The sequence below is a fragment of the Aegilops tauschii genome, chromosome 3 (assembly GCF_002575655.3).
Source record: "Aegilops tauschii subsp. strangulata cultivar AL8/78 chromosome 3, Aet v6.0, whole genome shotgun sequence".
In the NCBI taxonomy this organism is placed as follows: Eukaryota; Viridiplantae; Streptophyta; class Magnoliopsida; order Poales; family Poaceae; genus Aegilops; species Aegilops tauschii.
The window spans coordinates 529,433,975-529,449,863 of record NC_053037.3 but is presented as its reverse complement, the minus strand read 5'-3'; the positions used below and the strand labels follow the sequence as shown (position 1 = coordinate 529,449,863).

The window sequence follows — 15,889 nt, the reverse complement described above, 5'->3', positions numbered from 1 at the left end:
GGAAGGCGGCCATAGAGGATGCCGACTTCCCAGAGCCGGCCATGAAGAACGCCGACTCCCCAGAGTCGGCCACGAAGAGCGCCGACTCCAAGGAGCCGGCCAAGACTACAACCACCAAAACTGCACCCACATAACGGTGACAAGACGGGGTGTGGCCACATTGCGGCCCACTACCTCCGAAGCCCGAGGCAGGCATGGCCACGGGACGCCGTACGAGACGGCCATCTCCCGTCCGGCTCGGCACTGTAGCCATGCTGGCCTCAACGTCACCCATGACAGACGCCAGTACGGCCCACGGGCGGTGGGCCCCTTCATCAAGAGAGAGGCGCGAGCCCGGCCTCCCCCAGTCGGCCAAGGGCGTAGCCGGCCCCCAGAAGCCGGCTACCCCCTCCCTCGAAGCATGTGCCACATTAAGGAGACAAGACGAGGTAAGGCTACAATGAGAGCCCTCGAGGCGGCACACTGTAGCCATGCTTACCTCGACGAAGCCCTCGTCATCAGGGGCGAGGCTAAAGTAAGCAGCCGCCGACAAGACCCTAGGTGGTGGGGCCGGCCTGTCGACCAAGAGGCCGGCAACCGGCGGGACCCACCAGTCAGCGGGCCCCAACGGCCGGCGGAGAAGCCGGCGAGCGTAGACACTGACGGCTGGGACCAGTGCCTAGCCGGATTACAATTGTACCCCCGGGGGGTAGGCCTATATAAACCCCCCGGGACACCCATGCAAAGGGTTGGCTTCTTAGCATTACACACACACCATAGAAAGGGGGAAGCAAGAGCTAGCCTTGCTCTTCTTCTCCCTTGAACCCAACAGCTCTAGGAGCATTTGTAGCTACTCTTTCTGATCCAGTGATCATGCGGAGACCCTGCAGAGCAGGACTAGGGGTGTTATCTCCTCGGAGAGCCCCGAACCTGGGTAAGATTCGCCGGCGTGCATGTCTTCGCCTCATCCCGTTTCCAGGCACCGGCGACGTTTTACTGGCACCCACCATGATAAGCCACCCGTGGGCATATGTCGCACCTACCACCCAACACAAATTAAGCCATATTAATCGGAAAGGACGCAGTATGGACTACTACTACTACTACTAGTACTACTTTGATGTGTCCCGTCAACTCGCCGAATGAGGAGAAGCTTGCTTACTACGCCTCTACCTCGCCCACGCGCGCTGTGGTTCGCAGGACGAGGAGAGGGTTTTGACTATAGTGCCCTCTCCCTCTCCCTCTCCCTCTCCCTCGCCCTCGCCCTCGCCCTCGCGGTGGACGTGCAGCAGTTCAATCGGTGTCAGATTGCCAGAAGCATATTGTACTGTAGTATCATCATTGTTGGACCTTCCGAAGAGGCGAAGAGCCAAGTGCAAGGTTCACACGAGTACGAACTGTTGAACCTCCCGAAGAGGCAAAGAGCCAAACGCAAGGTTTTATAGGAGTTGTCGTCCTAGTAGGAGTGTACTACAACAATAGCGAACGATGCTACTATATGATGCCGCCACGTCACGTATATCCAAAGTTGTGCCACCTTTTTTTCTCAAAGAGCGTGTTGGAGCCAGTGCAACAACCACACAAGTTGCACGTACACATAACACATTTACTGGTAAAAAATTCTAAAGGACAAATGCCAGTATGCCACACAAGTTCATCTCCAATTCATGTGATAAATTTGTGCATGACTAGTCTACATATATTCACAGCGCTACCGTTCACAATTACCGTACTCCACTTACACGTTATAGATGGGCTACATGTCCTCCTCCAGGTTCTAATCCCAGGTGTTCTTCATGGATGGCACGATCAGCGGTGGGCAACGGGAATCATTGTCGCAGCTTTCTAGTCTGGTTCCACACGATGGAGACTCATCCAAGCTGAAGCGGCATAAATCAGGGATAGCGTGTCCCAGCATGACGTTCATCCGGCGGTGCGCACTGAAGACACAACCATGCTTCATGAACGGCAGGCCTTCTGTGTCGTGCACGGAAGGTGGCATCCGCTTCACAATGGGGTAGCTGTCCCCGATGAAAAGCGAGTACTCTCCAAGAGTGTTCCTCGGCACCCACGTAGCATCACGGGGGTCGAACTCGGCGCCGTTCATCTGGTACACGCGGCATCCTAGATCTGGACACATGGTGACGTACATAGTCAAGGTCCATGCATAATAATGTTGTGCTCAAATATGGCAGTCATTAATACTGTGCAGCAAATAGTACTACTCTGGTATAGAGGAAGTAAAATAACCGACTTATTATATATAGCCACTCTTGGCTACATGGATGAGATAGTAAGACATGGAAAAACAAAAATGGTGGCAGCTAGTGGGTTCAAGTCTTCAAGGGCCTAGCTAGCTATACGCGTCCTCCAAGGTAAAAAGTACTCCTACTAGTACTACAAAGTATACTACTAGTACAACAATGAAAGAGAAGGCGAGAGGGTTAAAAAATGGAATACCTGGGTAGATGGTGACGGTTCGATCGTGGTAGATTGTGTGACCATGTTGCACATCAGTGGTACCATGGGTAACGACTGCTAAGATAGTTGATCCCAATATGCCAAAGTCAGCTACAAGGTTCCAGGTTAGACCGAATCGCGGATGCAAATGCACATCCAAGATCGGCGATCTTATTTTGATCGGGGGATGGCTGGTCCCTGCAAAATAATGGAGTACCGTTAGGGATGCAAATGATGGTTTGTGCATTCCATTTGTAATCTCCCGTACCGTAGGATGGCAACCAGATGAAACAAGTCCCCTGGCTTGTCACCGCGAAGATGCGGCCTAGATGGCGCACGGCGTCTTCGAACGTGTAGGGGTACAAATCTGCCGCCACCAACATGCGCCAGCCTCTGCCGTTACTGCCTCTTGCATTGATAAAAATCCTTATGTCGAACACCGCGATGAGATAGTAATCGTCGTAGCCGCGTCGCTTTGTCGGCGGGTCCGCAATTGCTATCTTCTTCAATCTCATGTAGGCATCATCATACGTATTCAAGCCCAGCCAGTCCGGAAGGCCGATCCCAATGGTGGAGAAGGGGTCTACCGGAACGGCCGCACTGCTGTGGATGTTGTGCAAAATGATGGTGGTATCCGGCCGAAGGTATGCAAGCCAATCTTCGTTGGCACCGACCCAGACCTATATATAAGACGGCGGGCAGCGGAGAAATTACGGGATGGAAATGGACAAAATCTGACTACCTCTCAACGTCGGCAACTCTAGCGGAGTCAACGTGCAACCATGGCCAGGGAGCGGTGGACTGTTCGAAGGATTGTCCCATAGAAGAACCTTTTCCTCGAGGACGCATGGAAGACCAACAAGCATGGCCTTTTCCCAAGCCTGTTTAAGCAGCGTCTTGAAAAAGTTGGTGCGGGAAGCACCGAGCCTTGCGGCGGTGAGGACGTCGGAGCGGCGTGCGATTTCTCCCAGAGGATCGTCGTCCAAGGTCTCCCAGCCCCGACGAGGAGGAGAACCGCCTGGCGAATCCATGGGTGCAGCGACGAACTGCCTTCTCTTCGGGGGGAGGGGAACTGGCGAGGAGGAGATAAGAGCGTAGTAACCGCAGGGCCTCGTCCCTTCCAACTGTAGATCGTTCCTCAGCGAAGGGGTGAGGCTATTATTTACTACTAGTACTAGCATTATGGAACGTTATGGGATTGCATTATACTGTAAATAATAGCACTAGTAAGAAATTTTTGGCACTAGGTAGTAGTTTTTGGCGTGGATTAAGAAATTTTGGGTATATTTTTGCCATTTTTTGTACACGCCAACTAGTTTCAAAAAACGTCTTACATTATGTGACGGAGGAGTACGTACTCGTACTGTAGCGGTACTAGTACTACTTTTCTCAACTAGTAGTGCGATGTACTGTACTTCTAGTCTAGTCTAGTATAGTGCACCAGTTTTGAACTCTTGAATCTCAGGGCCAAGGAGCTACAGTTGGAAGTGGAGGGTACTACTGTTCTCTAGAACCATCGTTGTACTATCAATGCAGGGGAGGTACACCTGCGTAGTGGCCTAGTGGGTACTCTCGGTGCTCTATTCAGCCGCTCCTCTCATGTAGCTGGCCTACTCAGCCGCTCCTCTCACGCACACACTAGCAGCCTGTTTATCAGCGACGGTTACTGCGGGGGCAGAACATTTGAGTTATTTGATACAACGAGACTAGGCTTTTCGCTTCCATTTGTGGAGGTGTAATGGATCCCGTCGAACTTTGTTAGTAGTTCCTTCTTTATGAATGAGATGAAGCAAAGCTTTTTGTTGGAAATATGCCCTAGAGGCAATAATAAAATGGTTATTATTGTATTTCCTTGTTCATGATAATTGTCTGTTGTTCATGCTATAATTGTATTGACTGGAAACCGTAATACATGTGTGAATACATAGACCACAACATGTCCCTAGTAAGCCTCTAGTTGACTAGCTCATTGATCAATAGATGGTTATGGTTTCCTGACCATGGACATTGGATGTCATTGATAACGGGATCACATCATTAGGAGAATGATATCAAGGACAAGACCCAATCCTAAGCATAGCACAAGATCGTGTAGTTCGTTTGCTAGAGCTTTTCTAATGTCAAGTATCATTTCCTTAGACCATGAGATTGTGCAACTCCCGGATACCGTAGGAATGCTTTGGGTGTACCAAACGTCACAACGTAACTGGGTGGCTATAAAGGTGCACTACAGGTATCTCCGAAAGTGTCTGTTGGGTTGGCACGAATCAAGACTGTGATTTGTCACTCCGTATGACGGAGAGGTATCTCTGGGCCCACTCGGTAATGCATCATCATAATGAGCTCAATGTGCCTAAGGAGTTAGCCACGGGATCATGCGTTACGGTACGAGTAAAGTGACTTGCCGGTAACGAGATTGAACAAGGTATTGGGATACTGAAGATCGAATCTCGGGCAAGTAACGTACCGATTGACAAAGGGAATTGTATACGGGATTGATTAATCCTCGACATCGTGGTTCCGATGACATCATCGTGGAACATGTGGGAGCCAACATGGGTATCCAGATCCCGCTGTTGGTTATTGACCGGAGAGTCGTCTCGGTCATGTCTGCATGTCTCCCGAACCCGTAGGGTCTACACACTTAAGGTTCGGTGACGCTAGAGTTGTAGAGATATTAGTATGCGGTTAACCAAAAGTTGTTCGGAGTCCCGGATGAGATCCCGGACGTCACGAGGAGTTCCAGAATGGTCCGGAGGTAAAGATTTATATATGGGAAGTCCTATTTTGGCCACCGGAAAATGTTCGGGATTTTTCGGTATTGTACCGGGAAGGTTCTAGAAGGTTCTGAAGTGGGGCCCACCTGCATGAGGGGCCCACATGAACGTGGGTAGTGGGGGCAAGGCCCCACACCCCTGGTCAAGGCGCACCAAGATCCCACCTTAGAAGGAATAAGATCATATCCCGAAGGGATAAGATCAAGATCCCCAAAAAAAGGGGGATAACAATCGGTGGGGAAGGGAAATGATGGGATTTCTTTCCCCCACCTTTGCCAACGCCCCAATGGACTTGGAGGGCAAGAAACCAGCCCCCTCCACCCCTATATATAGTGGGGAGGCGCATGGGAGCAGCACCCCAAGCCCTGGCGCCTCCCTCCCTCCCGTGACACCTCTTCCTCCCCGCTTGCGCTTGGCAAAGCCCTGCCGGGATCCCGCTACTTCCACCACCACGCCGTCGTGCTGCTGGATCTCCATCAACTTCTCCTTCCCCCTTGCTGGATCAAGAAGGAGGAGGCGTCCCCGCTCCGTACGTGTGTTGAACGCGGAGGTGCCGTCCGTTCGGCGCTAGGATCATCGGTGATTTGGATCACGACGAGTACGACTCCATCAACCCCGTTCTCTTGAACGCTTCCGCGCGCGATCTACAAGGGTATGTAGATGCACTCCCCTCTCTCTTGTTGCTAGATGACTCCATAGATTGATCTTGGTGATACGTAGAAAATTTTAAATTTCTGCTACGTTCCCCAACACTTTTGCCTCCGTTTCAAAAAAACACATCAAGAGGAATTTCTTTTATAGTAGAGCCGATAATGGAGTGAAGTCCATGCATGCAACGCCACAAGCTACAGAGTAGTAGTAGAGCACTTTACGTACAGAGCCATATTGCACAGTTCCCAATGCCCCGCCAGGCTTTTCCGGCTCCTCGGGCTTAATTGGGAGGCGCTAGTTTAAATATGCTACTAGCTGGAAGCTGCAAGCGAGGTGCGGCTAGGGCGAGCACGCGAGCCACGGGATGCTGGGAAGGAAAACCCGTTCACGTGGCTAGGCTGTCCAGTGCACCCAGATTGTGGGGCCGCACGTCCGTTTGACTTCAAAACTCAAACTACCCGTGTAAAATATTGGCTCGCAGCGAAGTGTAGTAGTACTTCAAAACTCAAAACGAGGTATACACTCCCGCGACCACTAGTAGTACTCGTTGGAGTACAGCGCAACCTAGAATCGCCTTTTGTCGCTAGTAGTACGTACATTGTTCCTTACAAGAAACCCCTAATGGTTAATAGTATAGCCAGCTGCTGGCTATATGCCAGTGCCATGTCATCTACAGCCCATCTTATAGCCAACATGTACAATAATAGATCAAAAGAGTGTACTACTTTTTTATTATGTGGCCCACTTCTCATTCTCAAAAAGTGCCTAGGAGCACGTGCTAGAGCTGGCTCTTCACGAAGAGCCCGCTTACCTTCTCTCTCCTCTTCTCTTTCCTCCAACTAAGCAGAAATATACTAGTTCATTTCTTATAGCCCGCTGACTCAGCTCTATTGTACTTGCTCTAATAATGCAAGAAACCACTAAAATGCCAAGAAACTACTACCACTTGCATAAGTGGCAGACTTAAGATAAGACTACCTTATCAACCATTGTACATGCTCTTACCAACAAAAATCCTCGAGTGACCTCCTACCTCCGGCCCGTCCACCTAGTCATCCTCGGCCATGGGACGCAGCTACCGCCGCCGGCAGAAGGCGAGGTCAAAACCACCGGCAGTGCGGAGCCCATGTTGCGGCAGCCCGGATGCCAGCTCCGTCCGGCGCTCGCGGCCGCTAGCTAGCCAAGATAGCTCCGTCCAGCTGCTTGTCTGCAAGGTTTGCTAGCTAGATTGGCACGGCAACGCGGCAGCTTGCTCGCGCGCGCCGTGCTAAGGCCAGCCATCTGGCTTGAGCGAAGGCCAGCGCGGTGGCTTGCTCGCTCGTGAGTCACGCTCGGGCCAGCCTGCCAACCCGTCCGGAGGCCAGCGCGGCGTCCGGCCCGTCCGGCGGAGCGGCGGCCAACTCGCTCATCACCGGCGCCATGACGAACACGCATCAGTACTGTTTGAAGTAATGTTCAGGAAAAATAATGATTTGAGGGGGAATAACAGGATAGAAGGTCAGATGTGGGTCCCTCGTGTCAACGGTCAAACAAAATGTGTTGGTTTAAGCTGCCTCTCAGCACGGACGTGTGGGCCACCCCTGTCATAAATGGGTTTAAACAAACCTAATCGGTAGGAGTACTAGGTAGTTTTTGGCGTGGATTAAGAAATTTTGGGTATGTTTTTGCTATTTTTTGTACAATAGATTCTTCCTAGGGCTGGTTGAAAGTGGTAGTTTTTTGTCAAATACTCTACATATTGTAAGTAGGAGTGAAAGTTAAGCTTTGGAAGCCAATAAGCAAGGCTAGTTACATAGTGCATATGTGTACATGATTGAAAGTAAATATCAACCATGAGTGACTAATATCTTGATGGAAAACTCGAAACTATGGAATACTAGGAAAAAATGCATGGTTGGAAATACTAGCAATGTTCATGTCCGTTGCAACGAATCATAATTAGAATAATACTTATTCACAAACTTGGTACAAAACACTCTAATTTTGATATACATATGTCACTAGAGATATATTATGTTTCAATTAGAATATATTCCTTGGGCTGTTTTGGTGAGGTCAGGGAGGGATGTGATTGGTTTTAAGATACTAATTATGGGTTTTTCTGCAAATTGGTAGACAAGTGGGATGTTGGTGAGAAAAGGCAACAACTTACCTCACAATCATTAGATGTAGATCTAATGGACAGAAACGACGGATGGCAGACACACCAGCATCACCAACTTAGTCTTGTGTAGGAGTACTAACAAGATCCGTGCATTGCACGGAACATCAAGATGCATTTTTTTATAAACACTTGTTGTGATTGACCCTTGCGGGAGTAATCCCATGTGTAAAAACTAATGATATCTCGAGAAATATGAGATAAGGTGAAGAGGAGTGGGGTGTGGTGGTGGTTGGTGGTCGGACTGAGCGGAGGCATGGGGATTGACGACGCCGGCAGCGGCCACCAGGCCAGTTTGTTCCAGAGGCTTCCTTTCTTAATTGCTCAACAATGAGGTTTGTTGGAGATAAGGATGAACGAGGGAAGGCCTTGTCTGCAAATGTGGAGAGGGGTGCGGGTATCTTTTAGTTTAATTTCCATCCATCAGATATAGATCGGACGGTCTATATTGCAAGATGGCACACGTACCATCATCACCAACTCGGTTTTTTATAAGAGAAGAAATATAAGTATGGAGATACAAATGTATTATCGATACTTGCTTCCGTAAACTAGCATCTACATTCTATTCAACGCCTCGGCATGTGGGGCCTTAGCACAATGACTTCTCGACTGTGTAAAACAAAGATTTTCCCGTCGCCGACAAGGAGGGGGTGACGGCGGCGCGCTTATTGGCTTGCTCTAGTCCTAGTAGTCATACTAGGTGGTCTAAGCACGTGTAGATTTATTCTTTTTCACATCTCGTGTTCGCCGTACTGCCGCGACTGTTGATGAATAGACGGTAAGTTATTCACGGGGAAACCCTTGTTGAGCGTGTTTGCGAGAGAGAGAGAGAGACAGTGTGCGTGTGTGATATGTTAGAGACTGAGGCAATGATAACAGATTCTTTGTGTCTATGTGTGTGGAGGATAGAGAGAGACATGTACATGGGGCTTTGTGTTGTGTAACGTGGAGACACATATACATAATTAGAGAGTGGGTGTGTGAGATACACATGCGGACATGAGGAGAGATGAGGATCCAGATAAATGGGTGTTTGTGCGTGTCTGTGTGTGTTTGTGCACGCGTTTGTGTGTGAGAGGGAGAGAGTGTATGTGGAGTAGAGAGACCACTGATGATGTAAACCTAGTATAAGGGAAGGGGGAATGGTGTGACATGTGTAGTAGCGAGATAGCATGGGTGCGGGCGGGGGAGCAGACTATTTGGAAGAGACATCAAGTGTGTGTGTGGGAGAGGGGTGTGAGAGCGAGAGAAAGAGAGAGCTAGCGACGGAGAGAGAGAGAGGAAGAGAGGGGGCGAGAGGGGTCGTTTGTGTCCATAAATGGCGTATAGATAGGGAGACAATGTTGATGTTGTCCGAAACTGGCGTATGAACGGAGACGCAAGGGAAGCGAGTCATCGTGTGTGTGATAGGGACTTCATGAGAGATCTAGAATAGATGGTGTAGAGAACAATGTGCGAAATCGAGAACGATTATACATTAGGGAGCTATGCAAAGAGTCACGACATATATGTATACAGGGAAGGAGCTGGGGTGGGTCCGCATGTGGGAGAGATAGAAAGAGGAGAGTGGTGCACAAGGAGACAAAGTGTGCTTGTTTGCAGTGGGGGTGGTGTGTGAGGTGAGTGCGCGAGAACCACATGACTAGGGAGATAGACGTTTGGGGGCGATGTTTTGTGTGTATGGGAAATATACACTCTACATAGTGTGTGTGTGCTTGGGTAAGAGAGATAGCGGGAGACCTAGAGAGTGAGGGAAGAGATGTGTGCATGCCCGAGAGACAAAGTGATAGAGACCTATGTTGGGGTCCGGACTTTACAAGAGAGAGGGGTGTTAATGTGCTCGTGTGTTGGTGTTTGGGGGAGAGAATGACTTCTCTATGTGTGTGCGTGTGTGTGTGGTGGGGGGGGGTTGACTTCAGATAAAGAGTGAGGTGTCTATATTTGACGGACTTTAGCGTAATTGAGATATTGTGCACTCATGGTTGATCAATTTGTTTCACAGTTTGTACTATGAGATAATGATACTTTTGAACATGCGTGATATACCTTGATGTACCAGAATTACAAACCTAAGATTGGAATTTTGGAATTCGACTCCATCATTAGCTTTTGTAATTCATTTAAACAGAGGTACATTTTTTAAGCCGGGATTTCGTGATTTCAAATTCATATATCAAACCTAGAGATATACACATACGGGCATGTTCAAACTTTATAATCATCCACTTTCTTCATACACATACACATTTTTGCTTTTGTCATCATATTTAGGATAAACACATTTGGAATTTCATTTGAATTGGACCGTATGATGGTATTTGCTTGTAGTAGCTCAATGATCCATATTTGAATTGAATGGACAATCTAAGTTTCGAGTTGGAGACATTGATTTTCAAAACTTGCACATTTTTTTGCGTGCAGAACAAACAAATTGTCGGCCATGATATCATAGTCGGCCGTACGAGAGCAGAATACTTATAATTTTGCCGCCAAAAGCTTTCAAACTTCCCGCTCACATCGAAATATCACGCGCCCGAAAGTTTAGCCCTGTGATATTCCTGTTTTACCCCTGCCACATGAACGGAAAAGGGCTGCTTTGGTAACTCCATTGTTTTCCCCTCTTTGCCCCCAACATTCTTCCCCAGAGCCCCTCCCCTTCCCCTCCCCGACCCCCCCAACCACGGCAAGCCACCGAATCTAGTCCTCCGCCGCAGCGGTGGACCTCACACCCCGCCGGATCTACCTTCCGCACCTTGGAACCCGCAACTGCCAACTCACCACTTCACCGGAGCCGCTTCAGCGACTGGCTTGTCCACCGCTTCAGATCTCCTTGACCGCCATCATGGTCCACCGCACCGGATCTGCTTAACCGGCGCCCTTGTCCACCACAGTGTAGGCCCTTCACTGACTCCCTCGTCCGCCCCTTCGCTGGCCCTTCATACAATCCCTCGTCCGCCGCAACAGATCCGCCTCACCGAAAGCACTGTACAACGCGCCCGCCGAAGCCTTCGTCCACTGCACCGGACCCGCTCCACGGACGCCATATTCAACTCCACATGCCTTGCTTTACCGACGCCGCAGCCTCATCAGGTTATTTCGATTTGTACTCCTTCGGTTTTTCTGTTTATCGTGCAACTGTTCACTTACCACAGATGAGCTTTCTTGTATGTCGATAGGTGTCGCAACCGTAGCACCGAAGCCGCTTCAGCGACGGCGACAGCCGGCCCAAACTCAACCGCAACACGAGCACCATCGACGATCCTTAGCTATCAAGTATGACAACGATACCCATACGCCGCCGAGAATCAGGTACTATTATCCAACGGCCGGCGCCTATGTTCACTTTCCTAGCATAAGCACCGCACCTTCGAATTTCTTCACGGCATCATTCAGTTTTTCATGAGACGCGTTATTCTGCTTGCACCTGTAGGGCCATACTTCTGGCAGTGAACATGTTACATGTGCTAAATTACATACCAGTGCACATATAGTTAATATTCTTTAGTTTTGTTCTGATGCCACCTGTTGGTTCCATCAGACTGCTTAATATTCTCTATGCTTAATTACACATCAGCAAACTAGCATGTGGTTCCGCTGCTTTTTGTTGTTTTACCCTAGATTTTCTTATGCTAGATATTACATCACTGCTCCGAGCCTCTGTTCATTACTTGTTTGTGTGTTCTTGATCTTCCCAAGTTGCATGACTAATTTGATGCTTCTATTAATTATGGAGCTGCCAACCCCGTCAAGCAAAATATTTGTTCTTTTGGGGCTGGCACCTCGAACAAGCATAAAAATAGAGGGAAGCAGATATATTATCGTGTATGCAGACACCCTTCTTTCATTAGTTTAGATGAACAATTGATGATCAATTCGGACCAGTGCGTGCGATTAAAATTAATTTTACCTAAATAGATGGTACAGAATAAACTACAACAACTAGATTTGCAACCACGAGATGCTGACGATATCTTCAAAGAACATTGCAACAGCAGCTAGGCTTCACAGCAACATATGGTAAGAGTGTGTTTTAGTACATGTGAAATGTAATGCGAGTGGGCTGCTTTCTTGGCTTGTGCCCTCAACGTGTAATCCTACCGAATTACAAATAGTTCAGTTGTCTGCTTTGCTGTATTGCTTGATTCGAATGCTTATTTGTTGTTACGCTATACTTGAGTTGGCCAATATGTCAGCAGTGCCTGTTGTACTATCGTAAAGAAATGCATGCCTATTTCATTTGAGTCCTTAACTTTTCCTCTCAACTTCATCACAAGACTGTCTTCGTAGTTTATATGAGGCCACACTGTTAAGTGCTTTCTCAGATTATTTCAACTGCTTAGATGCCTTGGCAACTTAAATATAGCGGTTGTACACTCCCTTTCAACTAAGGATGTCAACTGGGTCCCGTTTCTCTACTCCTATAAAATGCGAGTTGGTGATGATGGTGTGTCTGCCTTCGTGTCATCTGAACCATCCGATCTAAGATGTAAGGCTGAGTGTGAGACCAGTTGCCCCCGAGCAACTTAAGTTGCACTTTTGCAGAAATCACCCCGCACACCAGAAAGAGCTGGAAGTTCTCCTTCCTCCTCTCTCGCGAAAGAAATAGAGTCTTCCAGAACCCCCAAATCCCAAACCCCTCACCGCCGGCCACTCCCCTCTCTTTCCCGGCGACCATCCGAGTTGAGTTGAGTGAGGGTCCTTCCCCTCGTATAGCTGTAGTTTTATTTAGGGCCTCAATAAATCAGATATGACTTCGAGCTTGCCGAGCATCTCTCCTTCTAGATCTGGCCGTGCAACTCATCCGAGACAGGGAGCATAGCGGCGGTTGCTGCCATGTCCATGTATGTTCGTTTTCCCTTTGTGGTTGTTGGGTTCATTGATTCTCTTTTGTGCAGGCTTTACTTCTCAACCTCCAACTCGATGCTCTTTCTCTTGGAGCCTACCAGCGGCAGGAACACCATGAGTAGGCCGCCGAGGATTTTTGCTGGTGGCGAGCTGCTCGTTCATGGCGGCGCTGGCGCCAACTACCCCAACCCTTTGTGTCCGCTCCCAACCACGCTCACCCCTCCGTAAGTTATGTTTTTCTCCTATCAGATCCAAGAAATTGATAATTGTTTTGGAGTAGAGATGCGTATCAGATCTATGCGTGATTGAAACCTTGGTCTCTCCTAAAGATGTGATTTGTTAAATGCTTAGAAATGAATTGGCTGTGGATCCGCACAGTTCTTTGTGAGCTGCAGACTTAGACTTAAACTGTACTCCATCCCATCAGGTTGGAACAGGATTTTCTATTCAGTATCCAGACTATTTTTTAATTGTGACCTACGTTAGATTTTTGGTGCAAGATATGTAGAGATCATGACCTACGTTAGATTTTTGGTGCAAGATATGTAGAGATCATGATCAAGGATGACTAGATATTATTAGCAGAGAATTTCTCAAGTCCCACACTCAAGCAACTAATTGGAACGACTCGTGTAAAAAAACTACTTGAAATGCTAGCTAGGTAGTGACTAGCGATAGCAATTCAGTGAACCTACCACGGACGGCGCCACGGCAGGATCAGTGGCTGCACGTGGCACTGTACTGATCCTCCAGCCTCAATGTTGCAGCATGTTGTCCCGACACGTACTAAAACCTACTCCGCAGGCAGAGTGCAGCAGCACAGGGCGGCCCTAGCGGCGCGACGTTCATAGCAGTTTGGCTAGCTAGAAGATGTACATTACAGGGAAAAGGGCACCAAAGGTATAAATTTTCTTTTCTGATTTTCTGTGTTTGTGTTGATTTCTCAGTTTTATTTTTCTGAATTTCAGTGGAGCAAAGGCAATAAACTGTAGACGATATACATTATTTCTCTGTACAAGAGTTATGAATTACTTTAATTTTTCATCATCTTTTTAATGTTTGAGTTTGCCCCACCTTGAGTTTTATTCTTCCTCCGCCACTGCCTATCATGGTCATAGATGAGGCTGAGCATGCGAAGTAGACCCATAGATGACACGGCCAAATCAGATTTTGTGCATTATATGGTCTCTTGGCAGTTTTAGCTTCCTCTTAAAAATAATACCATTGTGTTTATGTTGAATACTATTTGGGTGTTGCAAGGCAACAATCACTAGAACAAAATTTGTAATTTAGCATGTTTACCGCATTGTGGTTGTGAGTACTTGTCTTTTAGTTTTTAAGGAATCTGTGTGCTCGTGGCCACTTGCAGTTTAACATTTTGTCAAATTTTGCTCAGTTCTCCTGTAGTTATTTGATTACCATTTTGACCTACATCATTTGCAAATATTAATATTTATGTTTACTGATTTTCCCAATTTTTTAGGTTCGAGGGGAAGCCAAAATATGGTTTAGATCAAGAGAAAAGAATTGGACAAGACAACACCAGTGAGGCAATGCATAGTTACTGCTAGAGGAATTGACTTTGATATCATACAAGCCATCATTTGGTTGTAAAAATGTTTTTGGCACCCCCAAATTTACCAATGATTGCAATAGATCAGTTTCGACATATACTACTATTAGAAGATGATACAACTATTATTAGTGAAGTTGACATCAAAATTGGAAGTTGCAAGTCATTGTATGGTTCTATAAAATGGCTGTTAGTTTGGTTTGATAGGTACATCTTCATCTCTTCTTGGACATTTTGTTTCTTTGCTTAGTATAAAATGTATTGCATGGGTTCATTTTTTTTTCCCAAATATACTACAGGCCCTCTATAGGGTCATTATTTTTTTAATTTTGCCTAAACATACTACAGATCGTCATGTGTGGACGTGTTTACAATTGCCACATGCTCTCTGTACCCTCAGTTACATGGCAAACAATGAGAAAGCCTAGCAGGGGAAACAACAAATAGGGTTGTAAGGTGAAGATGGAGAAAAAAAATCCTTGGCTTAGAAGAAGGATTATATTGGCTCGAAACCTCATGAGTTCCTATAAACTATATGTCATCGCTTGATCAACATCTCCGTACAATCTTGTGTTGGTCCTCATCTTTTCTGATTCCGTAGCGAAGCGCGGGCATGTTACTAGTAATCCCGATTAAAGTCCACTAGTGGTATGATAGTTCAAAAGAGTTTTTGTTTTTTGAGGAAAATGAACTAGGGAGGTAGCAAAAACTAACTAGATGGGACCGGCGGATGTCGTTTATTTGCCACTTACATCCCTAGTTTCATTTTACCATTTTAATTTCTTTTCGGCTGATGCTGCTTCGAACCATTTAAATATAGTTTGCCATGCTCGGCAATAATTCGTCCGTCGTTTACCATGTAAGCTTACTGCCTGGATCATACGATAACTATCTCTTACTGATGTCCAGCAGAAACCTTTCAGGATGCCGTTCACACTAGGACACAATGTACAACCCCAGAATCTATTTGTGGAAGCAGTGCGCCATCCATGTTACCAGATGGTAGCAGTCCAGAGGCAACACCGCCGGAGAGCAGTCTGAGCACAGATATTATAGTGCTTGAGGCTCTACTAGAGGCAGAAAGAGATGGTGTGGCTGCCATGAATGAGGTAATCTTTATCTTGAGGCTGGAAATTACGGAATTAGCGGCACGCATTATGCAAGCAACCCAAGAATTGGAGGAAGTAAGAATGTTGCATTTGAAGACGGAGGAGGTCCTGCTGTTTCTGCTATCTGAAGCCCAAGGTAATCCCGGTTCTTCTTTAGATACCAGTTGAAATTGTCATTATATTATTGTACTTGCATGTTGTGTCATGTCTCTGAATGGATTATGTTGCAAGACCCCCTATGTTGTCCATGTGTTGTAATGATCCGAATTTTTTAGGCGAGGTAATCCTCAGTACTTGTATGAATGACATAAGGTGAACTGTTTTTCGTGTG

The 15,889-nt window shown here is 47.2% G+C and overlaps 1 long non-coding RNA gene across 1 annotated transcript; it reads left to right on the top strand.

The window, feature by feature from the left end:
* Window positions 1-12,626: 12,626 nt before the first annotated feature.
* On the top strand, window positions 12,627-14,876 carry LOC120976191 (uncharacterized). The gene is made up of 3 exons (XR_005771445.3): window positions 12,627-13,100; window positions 13,644-13,776; window positions 14,360-14,876. It is a non-coding gene; the product is annotated as an uncharacterized lncRNA (long non-coding RNA).
* The last annotated feature ends 1,013 nt before the right edge of the window (window positions 14,877-15,889 follow it).